Here is a 12582-nt window from a genome sequence, read left to right as displayed (position 1 = left end):
GCCTGCTTGCATTCTCTCTATCTATACCCATCATAATTTTATATACCTCTATCAAATCTCCCCTCATTCTTCTACGCTCCAGAGAATAAAGTCCTAACCTATTCAACCTTTCTCTGTAACTCAGTTTCTCAAGTCCCGGCAACATCCTCGTAAACCTTCTCTGCACTCTTTCAACCATCCTGTCATATGGTGACCAAAACTGAACACAATACTCCAGATTCGGCCTCACCAATGCCTTATACAACCTCAGCATAACATTCCAGCTCTTATACTCAATACTTTGATTAATAAAGGCCAATGTACCAAAAGCTTTCTTTACGACCCTATCTAACTGTGACGCCACTTTTGGGGAATTTTGTATCTGTATTCCCAGATCCCTCTGTTCTACTGCACTCCTCAGTGCCTTACCATTTACCCTGTATGTTCTACCTTGGTTTGTCCTTCCAAAGTGCAATACCTCACACTTGTCTGTATTAAACTCCATTTGCCATTTTTCAACCCATTTTTCCAGCTGGTCCAAGTCCCTCTGCAAGCTTTGAAAACCTTCCTCACTGTCCACTACACCTCCAATCTTTGCATCATCAGCAAATTTGCTGATCCAATTTACTACATTATCATCCAGATCATTGATATAGATGACAAATAACAATGGACCCTGCAATGATCCCTGTGGCACACCACTAGTCACAGGCCTCCACTCTGAGAAGAAATTCTCTACTACCACTCTTTGGCTTCTTCCATTGAGCCAATGTCTAATCCAATTTACCACCTCTCCATGTATACCTAGCGACTGAATTTTCCTAACTAACCTCCCATGCGGGACCTTGTCAAAGGCCTTACTGAAGTCCATGTAGACAACATCCACTGTCTTCCCTTCATCCACTTTCCTGGTAACCTCCTCAAAAAACTCCAATAGATTGGTCAAATATGACCTACCGCGCACAAAGCCATGTTGACTCTCCCTAATAAGTCCCTGTCTATCCAAATACTTGTAGATTCTGTCTCTTAGTACTCCCTCCAATAACTTACCCACTACCGATGTCAAATTTAGCGGCTTATAATTTCCCGGATTACTTATCGATCCTTTTTTAAACAATGGAACAACATGAGCCACTCTCCAATCCTCCAGCAACTCACCCGTAGACACTGACATTTTAAATATATCTGCCAGGGCCCCTGCAATTTCTACACTAGTCTCCTTCAAGGTCTGAGGGAATACCCTGTCAGCTCCTGGGGATTTATCCACTTTAATTTGCCTCAAGATAGCAAGCACCTCCTCCTTTTCAATCTGTACAGTTTCCATGATCTCACTCTTGTTTCCCTTAATTCCATAGACTTCATGCCAGTTTCCTTGGTAAATACAGACACAAAAACCCTATTTAAGATCTCCCCCATTTCTTTTGGTTCTGCACACAGCCGACCACTCTGATCCTTTTACTCTTAATACATCTGTTTGCTGGTTTACAATCTTACCCATTATAAAAATATAAATAAATAACAGTTTTTCAACTTTTTTTCTGCCCAGCGCTCTCGTTAAAACAGCACCAGTAAACAAATCAACTGGCTACCTGACTCACTTGGGGGCAGAACAACCTTAACGTTCATAAACTAGCTATTGTATTTGGCTGATAAAAGAACATTGATGCCAGTTCAAATAAAAAAAACATTCACTGCGAGATGAAATTGTCTGTCCTAGAAGAATGAAAGATGCTATATAATTACATAGCTATATGTACAGACAAACAATGCATTTGAACTACAAAAATATACACAATCTGTTCTTGGGCTCTTCAATATTACTTTATAGGATGTAAAAATATGGTGTCTGAACAGTGCAAGTGGTCCTGCCGAAGGGTCTTGGCCCAAATCATCGACTGTACTTTTTCCATAGGTGCTGCCTGGCCTGCTGAGTTGCTCCAGCATCTTGTGTGTGTTGCTTGGATTTCCAGCATCTGCAGATTTTCTCTTGTTAGTGCAAGATATGTTTTGAACTTCATGAATCTTATTAACGTGTGTGTTTATTTGGCATCTGGGAAATGATATTTGACCTCAATCATGATCCCTGTAGGTAATGAAGGCAAGCAAGTTCAATTGATCAAACCAACCAATGAGTGTCAGGAAAAAATACTCTATTTTGACATCTGGCATTATTGTCTCTTAAAAAAGGAAATCCAGCTCCTTAAATAGTTCACCATATTACCAAAAATGCACAATAATTGATGCCTTGAGCCCATAACTGTTGGATTCCAAAGCCAGAGAAGTATTAAAACGAATGCCTCGTGTCCCAACTAACACATCTTGTTAATCCCCAGACTACTCCTTGCTCCATTAGGGATGCATATATGCTGTGCCTGAATAACGCCACAATTCAAGCTTGCTCTTGATTCCACTCTATTTGACTGCTTATAAAAACATTATAATATACACATATTGTCACTTAAAAGTGACACAATCTCAGGGTTAATGCATAAAAGGACTCTTGGATGACTTGAAGACTCAAAATCAATTGATTAATGATTACCTCATGGTTTGTAGAAAGACAACAGTAATGCTTGATATCAACTCCATGTCAGCTCTAAGAGCACTCCTATCAATTGATTTCCCCCACTTCTTTCCCCATAATTTATTCCCTCCTACCTGTTCATAAATAACACCCTTCCCAATTTTCCTGCCACTCACATATGTTAGGGGCCATTTACAAAAAACAAATAACTTTCCAGGATGTCTTTGAGGTGTGGAAGAAAACTGGAGGATCTGTGAACCTAATGCAGTCACATGGAGGATGTGTAAACATAGGTAACATCTGTGATCAAATGTGAACCCATGTCCACAGGGTGTGCGGGGTATGATTCCAACCATAATAGCGAAGAATGCCTCTCACTACAGGCATCAGACAATCTTTGAATGACAAAAGCATTGAAGAAAAAGTTTAAACAAATATCCCAGTGAACATTTTAAACACATTATTGCAGACATCCCACCTCTCCCGGGAGTTCCGGGAGTCTCCCGCATATTAATAGTGGCTCCCTGATGCCCGCAAATTATATAGAATGTCCCGGAAATCCAATTTTTTGAGAGCAAGAGAGACTGCAAGCGCGAGAGAGACCACGAGAGCGAGAGCGACCACAAGAGAGAGAGATAGAGAGCAAGTGCGAGAGAAACCACACGAGTGAGAGTGCGCGCGTGAGAAAGAGCAAGTGCGAGAGTGACCACGAGAGAGAGAGAGCGCGCGCGCACCATGGCAGAATATTCCAAAAAAAGAAAATATAAGATGTATGTCACCCCAGACTACCCGAAAGTGTACTCCTGCCTTATAGGGTCAAAAATAATGACAGTGTTGCTCCCTGCACTGTTTGCAACAGTGACTTTTCTATTGCCCATGGTGGGTTAAGGCTGTAAAAGACATGTTGAGGTGAGTTTAACAGGTATCATTCATTCATTAGCATATCTAACATTATTTAAACTAGCTGGCTAGCTGCTAAGGAGCTACTCTATTGTAGACATCCCACCTCTCCCGCAAGTTCCGGGAGTCTCCCGCAAATTGATGGTGCTACCTCCTTGAAATGAGTTTTTGTAGGGTGGGATGTCTGTTATCACCCTAAAGGTTTGTTCTGCTGTGTAAAGTATAAGAAAATATTCTGGTCACAGCAGCCTACAAAATGTAAGGATTCAGTTATACTTTAAATAAAACATTTAAAAGTCAAATCAATTTAAATTCATTTTGTTTGTCTACTTCAGTTCTTCCAATCAGTTCACTGGATGCCTTTAAAAATATCTCTGAGCTCGTAATTAATTTCAGAAGTTTAGTGGAAGTCACATTTCAGATACCAGTAATTAACCTGAATGAGTTTCCTTTAAAGTTTTGGGTAGCAATCTTGTTATCACACTGCAGGCATACAGCTGGTATTGTTGACAAGTAAAAGCTCTTAATTCTCTATCACTTTCTCAACATCAAAGCTTCTTCTAAGGTAGCATTTCCTTCATGTATCATGACTGCTGCTACCTGCATCACAAGTCTGCAGTATTTTAACTACAGTAGCCCCTCCAAGAGCTTTCACTTAGGAATATGAAATACATCTCCGGGGTACCTTTCATCCCCATTATTTTATTTGGTGCTGTAAGCAGATTTGCATTTCTGTAATATGCAGCCAATTTGATTCTTTTCACTTTCAAAATCTTCCTGACCAGATTTGGATCTTATTAAACGAATTAAAAATGAATAGACTCTGAACAGCACATGGTAACTACATAGCCTTTATGAATAAACTGAAATGATTTTCACTTTCAAGGAAATGAACACAGTAAAGGTAAAAATCTAGGGTCAGATCTCTTGATATTTATTTCCTTATAAGCATATATATTAAGATTAGGCTTAGAAATTCACAGGAACTTAATAAAGTAATAATTAAAGCAATACTGGTGCTCAGAGTAAACAATCGTGAATGTGAAAAAAATGGAAATAAATGGAAATAAAGTCAGCCATTCAATTCCTCAGACATGCTCTGTCATTATGGCTAATATTTGACCTTGATACCACTTTACCGCATAAATCCAATATTCCCTGATTCCCAGAATATTTAAAAATCCATTCAATTCTGTCTTTAAGATACGTCTTGACTAACATTCCAGTTCTCTTGGTGTTGATTTTCATACATTTATCACCAAAGACATTTCTTTCCATCTCTGTCCTGAATGACCTATCCTTCATTTTAAGATTGTGGTACTCTTTTTTTTAAAAGGGATACGCTAGTCAGGGGAAACATCAACTCTGCATCTCATATTTCTAGCTCCATAGGAATTTTGCAAGTTTCAATTAAATAACCTTGCAAACTCAAAAGAATACAGGCATATTCTACCTAATGTCTCCTCAGACAACAAATCTGCCTTCAGATTGATTCCTAGGCTGCACTCTCTCAATTGCAAACTTTGAATATTGCATAAATATCCAGCATTATCAAAAGCTTTGAGAATATTGTTGCTCTTATTACATTCTGTAAAACTCAGATCTTTAGTTTTTGAGCTATTAATGCAGGGTCTCTGGTTCAGGCTCCGAATAACTCTTGCCAATGCAAACCTTTCTCATCTTACTGCAAACTTTTTGCTTTTAAATTAGATTAGATTCAACTTTATTGTCATTGTGCTGAGTACAAATACAAAACCAATGAAATGCAGTTAGCATCTAACCAGAAATGCAAATAATAGTGTTACTTACAAAATAACAGTGAATAAAAAGTAAGTGCTACAGCACACAAATATAAAAATACTGAGACAGTACAGTATGGGTGCAATACTGCTTAGCGCTGTGATGTAAGATTCAGCAGGGTCACAGCCTCAAGGAAGAAGCTCTTCCTGTGCCTGCTGGTGCGGGAGCGGAGGCTCCTGTAGTGCCACAACATTCTGGAAAAGCAGTCTTTACTCCCTATTGCTCCTTACTGATAGTGTTAAAAAGATCAAAATTTAATCATTGTTGAGCATTGGAAAATTCTGGTTACATCCCACACAAAGGATGACTCAATCATGATTCTTTCCAAATCATTTATGTCTGACGATAATGTGCCATGATTATTAAAAATAAATACCAAGTACTGACAATAATTCCACAAAATACAGAATAACACGAAAAATATTGTGGAAAAACTTGTGATTTTCATGATGCTGACTACTGAATCCAGAATATTGGATGTTACACTTTTATTTTATTCTATGCTCTATGTTTATTAAATGTGTCAGGTAGTAATATAATTTTTTAGTGAATTGCAAATGTTTAAGAGGGACTTAGAATCCGGTGAGATTCATCTTGCAAGATTTAGCGTTAATGTTTCAGATTGACCGTCAGTGTTCCAACATGTACCGTAGCTCTGGTCACACAACAGAGGCTTGACACTACCCTGGCAAAACCTTAAACCCCCCCAGCTCTGCTTGCACATCACTCACAATCCAGTTCTGGGTTGGCATTCTGGAGAAGTGAGTGAGCCATATGCCAAACCAACCAAATCATCAGAATTTCCAAACAATTAAATACAGGATTATTGGAATTTTACTGCTAATTTTAAAATGCAGCAGTGTAGTGTTTTAACTATTCTTCCTTCACTTAGGGAGTCCCAACGGATCAATAATGATTTACTTCCCCAATTCTTTGATTTCTGAGGTGGCTGATGAGGTCATCACAATCCTGCAGACTGTGCCACAGTTGAAGCAAGAGGTGCTTTATGCAGATAAATTGTTAGCTGTTGCACTCCTGTTATTTACACTGGACTTCATGGATTTGAGGGTTTCAGTGCCATCCCAAATGTTTCCTCTTCACTTTGAACAGCTAATTCCAGAACACCACAGGAATGAATGTGGATGCTGCATATTTTCAATGTTTTAAGGACAACTATGAGATTTTCCTATGCCTGCTTGGCTATACTCTCCCTGACACAACTGAGAATAGAGTGTCAGTCATATGAATAACCTGGCCTGTCCAATGGAGCCATCTTGTTAACATTACCCCTGAGATTCTATACTCCTTTTTCCAAATTGGATAAAATGAATGAACCAAATCAGTCCTCAGATATATCACTCTCAGAGGACCCATGCTGGTCTGGGCACTCCAAAAAAATCCTTGTCGATTAAATCTTATAACAGATGGCCAAACTGTCAACCAGCAATTCTCCAGTTTTTCATAAATTAGTACAAAGGCAAAATACGATGGGTTCTGAAGGTTATAAATTAACACAGCAGGAACTGAAAACTCACAGTCTGCAAAGGAATATCTATTGGAGAACAAAGCAAAGTCAATGACTTTTCATCAAGATTGGGTAAATTAAGAGATGGAACAAACTAGGAAAGATGACATAGGCAGTACAATAGTTTAGTGGCTAGTGTAACTAACACTTTATAGTGCCAGTGATCACAATGGAGGTTCAATTCCTTCCGCTGTCTATAAGGAGGTTGTATGTTCTATCCATGATTGTGTGTGTTTCTTGTGGGTCATCCGGTTTCTTCTCAAATTCCAAAGCTGTACAGGTTAAGGTTAGTAAATTGTGGGCATCCTATGTTGGTGCTAGAAGCATGGTGAGGCTTGTGGAATGCCCCCAGCACATCCTTCAACAGTGTTTCACTCTATGTTTTGATGTCTCAATGTAAATGTGGCAAACAAAGCTAATCTCCAGTGTTTGGCTATCTTTAAACCAAAGGGGAAGGAAAGAACAAAGGGGAGGTGAGATCTCCATGACTGGTTGGAAAACAAATGAGATTTAAGGACAAAGAAGCAGTGGTACAAGGAGATGTAAACAGAACAAAATAATTGTAAGGGGAAGATTGTTATCTGAAGCCATTCAACTCAGATGCTGAATCCAGTAATACTCTTCAATGAAAAACAGACCACTTTGTTAACAACTAATAAATGAGTTGAACGCAGCACAAGTAAACCACTGTTTCACTTGCAACAAGTGTTGTACATATTTGGGCCTTGGATAGAAAAAGTGTTCAAAAAAAATAAAGTGCCAGTTGTTGCATTTTTGACTTTCCGTAGAATGCCATGGGTAGGAGACTGAGCTATGGGTAGGAGGGTAGGTATTGGTGAGGGAGCCAAAACGTAGAAGAAATTATCTTTGCGTAAAATTTGTTTTGGTAGTGGTATTGCACTGGCTTGTGCCTAGTTAGATTTCCACCTTAGTAAAAATCCAAGTGCTAGTTTCTAAAGATGATGTTCATAAGGAAAGTTTCAGCTTTAAGGAACTGATATTGTTCAGTCTAAATGACTGAAATTGCTAAAATACTGAATAAATCCACAATCTTTCCAGGGCACTCAAAAAAAAATTCTAGCGCATGTGTGATACGCAGCGCCATTATGAATGATTGCCAACCTGAGTAACAGCACCGCTTACCACCTGTGATTTCGTTGTTAGTTAAAGAGCGACAGAACTGCTTCATCTATGGAAAACCTGCAAGTAGGACACATCCACAAAGCAGGCTGCCATCTAATGAACAGAAATGCATCAGCTGTGCTAGCTGAAAATCATGTACCATTCATTGCCATAGGACATTGCAAATTATTTTGCAACAAATAAAGCCCCTCTGAAGTTGAAATGTATGAAGCATATATTACTACTTTTGCAAATCGTATGTTAATTTCCTAGTATTCTTAATATCCTGCAGTCTTTCATTGTGCAGGAAATAAAGTGCAATTCTCACAAAAAAATCTGACCAATTCCCAGCCTGTGGATATTGCAAAAGCATTTGTGATTCAATGGCTGGAGTGATGACCTTTCCACAATCGAACTCCAGATGTTTACCCCACAGAATTGTGTATGTGCTTGCTCTTTGCTACAGACTTCCAAACTAAGTGCACAATTTTTTTTCTTTCTGTATGGAACTGCCCCTTGCTCAGATATTTATTCAAATTTCTTTTGAGAGAACAGTTCTGCCTCAACTTGTTCTGGCAAAGGTTTCCACATTCTATTAATTTCCAACCTAAAGAGATTTAGCAGAAACTCCTGATGAATATGTTAATGACTCACTAAAAAGAGGAAGCAGTCATTATTCTTTTCTCATTATTAAAACAGCTCTAATTAGAGATTCGTAAGATAATACCAGTATTGTATTTGGTTCCAATGAAGACAGTTGTGTTTTTATACTTTTTTAACTATTTCGATGAAACTTTAGATAATAGGGGCAGTCACTTAATTGGGCCAAAATGTACTGGCCCCAATGTGTTGCAATTACCCAGAATCCACAGTACTTGGAACTAAAATGAATCTGTTGGGCTATTGTATGATGGGGTTGGCAGTAAAAAGGAAACAACTAATTTTTCCTTGCACAGAGTTGGCATGGATTCATTGGGGCAAATGGGGCAAATTGAATTATGGCATAACTGTTCATAATTCAACCAATGCTACTTGATATCAATAAAACCTGTTTCAACTTTCAGCAGCTTTTCACCAATTCCTGTTCTGTGTAAAATGTATCTCAAACACATTAAATAGCACGTTTCACCTGACGGCCTGTTCGTTTAACCTGCCTACATCTTGGAGTTCTTTTGTAGTCTTCCTCACCGAAGTCATATTGGAAATAATTTAACGCCCAAGGAAATCTTCACAAAGAAGTTGCTGTAGCAACCACAATAACAGGCCTTCAGCTGTTGTTATGAAAACTACTCCTGTGCAATTAGCTTCTGTGCACATATGGTATTGCCCTCTTTTCCTTTTGTTCCAACTGTGCTTCAAAATTAGAAGGCAACTACTGACATCTGAATCACTGCCTAGTTTATACCACTGCTCTAAAATAAATGAAAGAAACAATTCACCTATTAGGCTAATAACCTCCATTCGGGGCAGAAGAAACTTCAGACATTCATGTTGGACTAAATTAACTGGCGCTTGGAAAACCATTTGTGAAATGATGGAAGCCAGCAGAGAATTGTTACAAACAAAATGTGTTTTATTGATTTGCTCAAGTTCTTTGGTGAAGTAGCAGAAATGATAGATGAAGTATTGCAAGTGATGCAGTGAACATGAAATTTAATATTGGCCTTAGTAGGTTCTACATAATAAATGTTAGCAGTATTGAAAAGGATAAATTATCATAGATAATATGGATATAAACGGGCCAGGAGAGATAAAAGTACTAATTGGTAAGTTGTTTTTCAAATTGAAGGAAGAGTCCTCATTGGGTCTCAACACTGCCTGCTGTAACTGGATCCTAGATTTCTTAACGGAGAGACCACAGTCAGTCTGTGCATGCAGGAACATCCCTAGCTCCATCACACTGAGCACCAGTGCTTCCCCAGGGCTGCGTGCTCAGCCTACTGCTGACACATGACCACACAGCTAGATCCAGGTCAAACTGAATCATCAAGTTCGCTGATGACACAACAGCAGTTGGCCTCATCGACAAGATGGCTTACAGAAACCTTGTAGAATGGTGTGAGCACAACTTGAGTCTCAACTCCAGACCAAAGACAAAAACATTGTGGTCTTTAGGAAGCTGCAGGCCGACCGCTCCTCACTGCACACACATGACTCCTCTATGGACAGTTAGGAACACTAAGTTTCTAGGAGTGCACATAACAGATGATCTCAGCTGGTCCCTCAACATCACCTTTCTGGTCAAGAAAGCACAGCAGCATCTCCACTTCCTGAGGAGATTGAGGTGAAGGAGGCTCCTCCTCATTTTATTCAATTTTTACAGGAGCGCCATCGCGAGTGTCCTGACCAGCTGTCTCATTGTCTGGCATGGGAATTGCAAGATATCTGACTGCAAGTCTTGACAAATGATGCAAGGATTGCTGAGAGGGTTATCGAGGTCTCTCCTCCACCCAGTATAGATATTTATCAGGACCGCAGTGTACACAGGGCCCTTAGCATTGTCAATGATCCCTCCCATCCATCCAACAATCTACCTGAACAACTACCATCAGGCGGGAGGTAACATAGCATTAGGACAAGAACTATTAGGATGGCAAACAGTTTCTTAATCCTAGGCCGTAAGGCTACTGAATACCCAAGTCTCACCATGTATGAAGCACAAGTATTGCTATACTGTTTTCTTTTTAAAATTTTATCGTTTATACACCTTAGTTGCTAATTTATTTGTGATATTACTTTATGTGTTATGTGTGTGAGTTACATAGACTGTGTTGTGCACCTTGACCTGGAAGAACATTGTTTCATTTGGTGGAATACATGTTACGGTTGAATGACATCAAGCTGAACTTGAATACAGCAGTTTCCTTCAGAAGTGATTTCCTATGGCTTCCCTCAGCTCTAAGGAAGAGTCCCTGGCCCAAAACACTGACTGTTTTTTTTTATCTTTCCACAGATGCTGCCTGACTGTTGGAGTTCTTCCATTGTTTCTGTGCTCTGCCCCCCACCTCTTAAGTAAGGACCACTATGTTTCTTGATACTAATGATATAGATATGATATTTCTTACAGAGCCTTACCATCATGGTGAATTGAGCAACTCTAGATGCAAGTTCCAAGTCTGGGAAGTACTAATTTATATTTGCAAATCTCTTCTTCTCCAAACGTTTGTTTATAACTAACAGCGCAAAGGGGAGAATGTTCTACACAAATTGTATAGTTAGTAAGAGTGAGTCCTGGTGACATTCCCTCAACTGTGAGGAGAATGAGGTAATAGTCATAGAAATCCTCTATGACTGAAGGTCAGTTGGAAAGCCTCTTACTGAAATATTCTTGGACTGCTAATTCAAGTCAATATACTGTAAAATGTGAGTTTTAAGCGAGTTATTTTTTTCTCTATTATAGCTACACCTTCACCTTTCTGATGAAGGGTCTTTGACATGAAATGTTAGTTCTGTTCCTCTTTCCATAGATGCTGCCTGACCTGCTGTATTTCAGAATATTGTTTTGTATTTCAAACATTTGCAGTTTACTTTGATCTTCTTCAGATTTCCCTTCACTGTGCCAAAGGTTTCAGTATATATAGCTTGGTTTGACATAATCCTGTTTGGAACTCCGATATTATAATTAAAATAATTTATATTTTTATATCACAGCGTAGAATATAAAACCACTCTAATAGTTTTACAAGACATTGGCAGCATCCTTATCTAATAATAATTTGACATTTACACACATGGACAGTTTGGGGATTGGTCAAATAATCTTGAATGGCTGAATTCACTGACCAGTAAACAATACTCAACAGAGTTAGTTCCATGTTGTCTGAGTACTTCCACAAACAAGAGAAAATCTGTAGATGCTCTTAATCCAAAGCAACACATAAAAAAGGCTGGACAGGCCAGGCAGCATCTATGGAAAAGGGTACAGTCGATGTTTCATCAGGACCCTAATTACTTTAGTTTCATTAAAAAATATATAACATGTGAGACATCTGGATGCTGTGTTGCCACCCTGGTGCCAGAATCAAGAATATCTTGCAGTGGGCACAGGACGTCCTGAGAGAAGAGGGTGAGCAGCCAAAGGTCGTGGTTCATATAGGTACCAATGGCATAAGTAGGAACAGGGATGATGTCCTGCAAGCTGAATTTTAGGGAGCAAGGTAGAAAGCTAGCAGGAATTAGTACCAGTACCACATGCTAGTGAGGTGAGAAACAGATACATACAGCAGCTTGATTCATGGCTAAGGAGCTAATGCAGGAGGGTGGGCTTCAGATTGATGGATCATTGAATTTGCTTCCAGGGCAGACGAGACCTGCACAAACAGGTCTTGTGTCTGAACTGGTGGGAACCAATACCCTCAACAGAAGGTGCTACTTGGGAAAGTTTTAAGCAAGCGTGGGAGTTAGAAGTTTTAAATTCGGGGATTGGAACCTCAAGAGCAGGAAAACATGTAATAGGATTGAGGCCAAGAAAGGCAGTATGACAAGTAAAGACTAAGAGGAGGGACAGCATGACAGCCCAATAAAGATGGTGTGACTGGTGTGTTTATTTCAATGCTGGGACTGTTATGACAATGGAGAATGAACTTAAAGCCTGGATCAGTACATGGAATTATGAAGTTGTTGCCAATACAGACATGCTTTTGTGAGGGATAGGACTGGTAGCAAACATTTCTGTGATTCATTGTTTTAGACTTGATAGAGGGGGGTTTAAAAAGAGGTAAAGAGGATGCAC

The 12582-nt window shown here is 39.2% G+C and overlaps 1 protein-coding gene across 5 annotated transcripts in view; it reads right to left on the bottom strand.

Annotated features, from left to right (window-relative positions):
• The window catches only part of LOC134349338 (peroxisome proliferator-activated receptor gamma coactivator 1-alpha-like), a 176403-nt gene that overhangs the window by 43548 nt on the left and 120273 nt on the right, over nt 1–12582 (bottom strand). The window lies entirely within an intron of this gene.

Source organism: Mobula hypostoma, chromosome 7, assembly GCF_963921235.1.
Source record: "Mobula hypostoma chromosome 7, sMobHyp1.1, whole genome shotgun sequence".
NCBI classification, from domain to species: Eukaryota; Metazoa; Chordata; class Chondrichthyes; order Myliobatiformes; family Myliobatidae; genus Mobula; species Mobula hypostoma.
The sequence above is the reverse complement of the archived record's forward strand: the minus strand, read 5'-3'. Positions and strand labels throughout refer to the sequence as shown.